This window comes from Penaeus chinensis, chromosome 2 (genome assembly GCF_019202785.1).
Source record: "Penaeus chinensis breed Huanghai No. 1 chromosome 2, ASM1920278v2, whole genome shotgun sequence".
Taxonomy (NCBI): Eukaryota; Metazoa; Arthropoda; class Malacostraca; order Decapoda; family Penaeidae; genus Penaeus; species Penaeus chinensis.
Window position 1 is genome coordinate 7714675 of NC_061820.1, and position 5893 is coordinate 7720567.

General features: G+C 41.8%; 1 long non-coding RNA gene across 1 annotated transcript; it reads right to left on the bottom strand.

The window, feature by feature from the left end:
• Positions 1-312: 312 nt before the first annotated feature.
• Positions 313-1078, bottom strand: LOC125033458. Its single transcript, XR_007115596.1, has 3 exons — positions 972-1078; positions 684-841; positions 313-424 (listed from the first exon to the last, which is right to left on the bottom strand). It is a non-coding gene; the product is annotated as an uncharacterized LOC125033458 (long non-coding RNA).
• Positions 1079-5893: the final 4815 nt, after the last annotated feature.

The following is a 5893-nucleotide window of genomic DNA, read 5'->3' on the forward strand; positions in this document are numbered from 1 at the left end:
CAAAGACATTTGACAACACGGTTTCGGTTGAGAGGGTAACCACACACGAGCTTGCAGGAAGAAACAGATAATGAAACAATCAACATAATGCCGCAAAGTCATCCACTTTATTTTTCTAAGTGACAGATAGGTAATTGTCACAAGATAAATTAGGACACCAATAACATCGCCAAGCGACATGTGTAACATTGCCACGTGTCATTTGCCACTTACCATCTGCCACTTGGCACGTGCGATGTGCCGCCTTGGTGTGAAAGCGATCTAAGGATAGAGCTCACACACACTCTGCAACAGCCCAGCCCCAGTACTCACTGTGCTCGCGGAGGTGGCGGACGATTTCGTAGAAGATCCCGACGCCATCTTGAAAGGTCAAAAGGTCACCGCCATTCATCTTGCAGAAAGACCGAGCTTCTCCCCAATTGACCTGCAAAGAGACATGCATATGGGAGTGATCACAGGGGGGTGGGGGGTATAAGAGAAAATGATGTGAGTATACAGGTAAAGCGCAGATTAAAGAAAGGAGAAAGGAAAAGACGGAGATAGAGAGAGGCAGAGGAAAAAATAGAAACGGTAGATACTGAGGGAAAAGGTGAGTTAGAGAAATAGAACTTAAGATGAAAAAAAAAGAATAACTACTGTACCGCGTACATTAAGGCGCAAAAAGAGTATACAAATAAGCTCACCAATCCAAAGAAAAGAATGACAAGCAGTGGTCGCCAACACGTGTGTACAAGTGAGGACAATCAGGATGTTCAATTGTGATGTTGAACTTTTAAAGGAACTCTTCACCAGACATTTCGGCAGATAACACGTTCGTCTGTAGTTTTCCATCCTTCAATATCTGGGTGACGAGAAATTGATAGACGGTAAAAAAGCCAAAACATACACTCATATAATCACACATCAAATGATAAGAAATCTTTATCATGTTTACTATTAACAAACCATTAGCACCTTTATAGAATTCTAACCTGGCACAGGCGTTCATTTCTATTATCGCAAGAGTTGGACGCATCGCAGTATTCCCTGGCGGTCTTCCAGGTCACGTTAACCTTGTGGATGCAACGGAATAATCCATGTTATCTCCAAACTGACTGGTCAAAAATCTGCAAACGAATATTGGTTGAGAAAACATTAATTTTGGGGGGAGTTAGTGTTGTCAGGGAGAGGTCGAGTTAGACTGATGTTCGGCTTCCTCCTACGTGAAAAAAATACCCCAATACTCTTTCTAGTGGAAAACTTAAAACCCCACTGGAGGCCCCAGTTATGAATCATATCCAGTGACAATTGGATGCGATTTGCTGAGAATTCTGCATTATTGTTGGAATGCCACAATGCACAATCATCAGCGTACAGTGAGTAAGATTCCGAGGAGGAGCTGGTAAGATGTCATTTATCATACATAAAAATAATGTAGGTGACAAGACACTTCCAAAATGTCCAAAAAAGTGACATTGCCAGAAAATAATTTGACAGAAAAAGTTCTGTCAGAAATGAAATTTTGAATAAAACAAGGCAAGTTTCCATGTAATCCAAAAGCTGAGTAGGCCATATCGCCATGTCATGTCGTAGGCTTTTTCTATATCTAAAAATACTGAAAATTTTTGTTTGACTTATATGACTGTCCAGCTTTACTAAGTGATCGAGAGTTTGGCGTCCCTTTAGGAAACCGCACTGCTCGGTAACTAGTAAACTACTGGAATTTAAAAAATACAATAGCCTACTGTTAACAATTCGTTCCATGACCTTGCATAAGCAACTTGTCAAAGCAATTGGGCGGTAGGAGATGGCAAATCTGGGATTACCCCCTCCTTTTAATATGGGAATGAGTTTGGAAAAGTGTGGCTTTTCCAAATTTCATTGTACACTTCTAGCAACTTAATCAGTTTCGTTTTTACTTTGCATGCGACAAACTCCAAAGTAGAATCAATAGTCACTTCTGTAAAAGGGAGGCATTGGTGGATGTACATGGCGACTCCACCTCCACCACTACCCTCACGATCCTTCCGACATAAATGGTAGTTCCTCAGCGATACAACCTCGTCAGACACGAGGTTTGTTTAATACGTTTCTTGGAGAACTATACTATTGGGAGCATAGGACGAGGCTAATAATTTAAGGTCATTTACTTTAGAGCTAAAACTTCGACAGTTCCATTGTATAATGGTCGACGCGAAGACTACGTTTTATGGGATTTGGAAGTGCCTTGTCCACCAGTTTTAATTATCTTTTTATGGAAGGGGGGCGCCTCCTCTCCCTCGCTTCCCGGAGACCTCTCACGGGATGGTTTGGTGACAGAAGCCTCCATGTCCTGCACCTCCTAGCGAGGGACACGACTGACAGATTGTGATCTGCTTCTCTCTCGAGAAACCGATCGCGAGCCAGACGAAGTCCTCGCAGGAGTAGCCCGGACGGGGAGGTGCGCTCCGGACTGTGATTTGGTATCATCCTCCTTATGATGTTTATGCTGGGTTGATGCAGCCATTTGATCGACCAAATTTTTCAGTTGATATACTATAATATTTAATTCTGTAACGGTTTGTTTGAGTTTAGCAATTTCTTCACCCTTAGCTGCAAGCTGTTGACTGACATAACTTGCTCTAGGGGTGTTGTTAGTTACTGCTGCAGCATAGGAAGTATCGGGTTTGTGTGTCAAACTTATCACTTTCCTCTTAGTTTCAGTATAACTAACTTCATGTTTCATCATATATGCTAATGTCTCAGTCTCCTTCTTCAGGGTGCTGCACTCAGCAGATCCTGACTGATGGGGACCTCCACAGTTAGCACATTTTAAAATCTGGCTAGTACATGTGATGGTGTCATTGGCCTCAGCACATTTACGCAAACAAATTTATTTGAATCTTTGTCAATACATCTTAATGAGATGTGTCCAAATTTTTGGCATCTATTACAATGCATTGGCTTTTGGACATAAGGTCTTACTTGAACACGTTCATAACCGACATTGACATACTCAGGGATTTTATTCAAAGCAAAGGTAAAAAATACAAAGTCCAGTTTTCGTTCGCACATTCCCATCCTTCTTGGTCATACAATGAATGTCCACTACGTCTTGGTCCTTCATGCTCTCGAGAATTTCACTTTCTTCCATCGTCCTCAAATCTCTGTGAAAGATTACTCCCTTACAGGTATTTGGGCCAATAGGAATAGTTACTTTAACTCGAAGATCATGAATTTGCGTCAGCTTAAGTAAATCCTTAATCTGGGAGTTATATTGAACTTTAACAAGGAGGTTTCCATCTCGCAATTTTTTGACAAAATCAAAATCGCCTTCCACTTCACCATCAAAGACCTTTTTGATGATAAAGGGGTTCACGTGACTGATTTCCATTCACGCATTTTACGCGAACCTTGCATTCTGGGTGGGGATTTTAAAAAATTGGTCGTCTCGTCTTGTCATTAGTGGGGATTCCATTATTCGTAGTCAGATTGGTCGAAGAAGAGTCATTCGTCGCCCCTCCTCCTTGAGGAGGAGAAGGGGTAGCCGGGGTATCAATCATACTGGGTATCGGACCAGGTCTGACCCCTCTGCTCAAAATCGTAGTCCTGAAGGGACAAAAAAACAAACTTTTAACTGTTGTTATCAACCTAACAGCAATAGCTAAAAGAGTAAGGCAGTTTTCCGTCCTCTACCCCCCCCCCCCCAGTAGAAGCCTGGTTGCGTTTTCCAGTACCACAGAGGGATCGAGTTATGTGTGGGACACTTCCTTACCGCCGAACTTGCCTAGGCGAAGGACGGTAATTCAATGCTCACCCCCAAAGCGAATACGGGAGTTCACGAGGAACTCCGGAAGGCTCAGGAAAGTTACATTAAGATGAAATAAATTCAGGACAAAAGAAAAAGTGCACCCAAATGACGCCCCAGACTACTGGGCTTCCCTACCCAGGGATCAAAGCCACAAGGGCTACACTAGTGTAGAAGAGAGCTGCGGGTCTGAGGTGGTGTGCTGACTACGCCTACTGTAGCCTCGTGTCACCTGCAAAAACTAGAGCACTGAAGGTGCTGGCAAAGCGCAATAAAGGTTCTGTAATTACAGGATTTTACTTTACTTGAGTTACTTTAGAACAGGGTAGCTCTAGTGGCACAAGGCTTTTTGTTTATTGCTTCTGCGTTTTTAGGACAAGGTGTTCGCTCAACAGAGTTTCGAAATATAATTCCGCAACTCTACATACATATATATCCCAATGCCGACAGGCATGACGTGTACGTGTATGCCATGCCCACTGTGAGTTTACTTGTTTAAATGTTTTTATACATAGATGGCTACACTTGTAAGTCAATTACGAGTACTGTCTGTCTCGCCCGTTTACCCTTTTCTTTGATTTACGAAAATATTTTACGTTATCTTATTATGCTGTTACTAATGTTTAGAACATAGTACTTACAATGTTTACAATAAAATAACAGCATCGATTTCTTTCTTTCTTTGTTAGATTTATTGGCTATCAACCAGCGGCATGTGGCCAAGGTTATTAAGCCAATGGATCCTATTTATTATATCAATCTATATAAGGTCATAAAGTTTTGTCTCCCTTAGAAAAGTGATTACTCTACTTATTATTTTTTCATTATTTGATAAAAGAGTTTTAAAATCTATGTTTTTTTATTATCAGGTAATTTTTGAGTGGTTGTCTGTTGTTTGTGTAGTTTGGGCAGATTGTTAAAAGGTGGTTTGGCCCTTAGGCGGGCCAAAACCACCTCCTCTCTTCTAACTTTTCTGTGGGGTGTGTCCCACAGTTCTATGTTATGTTTGATTTTATTCGTGAGTTGGAGGCTGGTCCACTCACTTTGCTACAAGAGATGTATTTTTGCTTTAATAAGACACAAAACACCTGAGATCTGTACGAACTATGGTAGTGTCCAGATCGCCAGTTGACCCGGCTAATTTGTCAGCCTGTTCATTACCATGGATACTAGAGTGACCTGGTACCCATATTAGCTTGATTGATTTGTTGGCACCAAGTAACTTACGAATGATATTTCCCAGCAGTTCATTTTTAATGATTTCTAAGAATTTAATAGCTTTAAGTGAACTTAATGAATCTGAAAAAATAACTATTCTATCGTGGGTCGTCGATAGTGCAAAATCAATGGCATTATCAATGGCAAAAAGTTCAGCAAGAAAAATCGATGATTCGGCAGTCTAAACTTTAGTTCACATTCAGTCGACCATACACCCGCACCTACACACTCATCTGTCTTGGAGCCGTCGGTATATATATGAAAAAAGATAGATCTTTAATAACGATCTCTCTGAACCTCGGGCGTACCTCACCTCCCGGCGCCATGGCCTTGGCTGACGGAAGCCAGGCTTCCATAATAGAAAAATTGGGGGTTTCCCATGGCGCTATGTTTGACTTAACCAGGGTATCGATGGTAGAGAGATCTATACCGACTTTCTCAACGAGGTCGTGGAGTCGCGTGGCAAAGGGCCTCCATTGCCATTAGGGTAGTTCGGGTCTCGAGCCACCTTTGCGACATAGGTCAGTGCTAACTGGCCGCGTCTGACTCCACCTCAAGACGCTCGATCCTAGTACATTTAAGGGATCCAAGACACACACGCAAACAAGCATCCTGCACAGCATCCAAACCTTTCAAACTTGTTTTCGATGCCAAACCATACACGATTGACCCATAATCTACTTTAGACCTAATCAGGGCTTTATATACCATTAGCAGAGACTGTCTATCAGCTCCCCATTTATTACCGGAAATGCACTTTAATAAATTTAGTGCTCTTTGACATTTATTCTTTAACTGACCAATGCGGTCTTTCCAATTGAGTCTACTATGAAAAAGTAGCCCAAGAAATCTAGCAGAATTTTGAATAGGTATTGGGTGGTTGTCTAGAGTTAGCCTGATGTTCGGCTT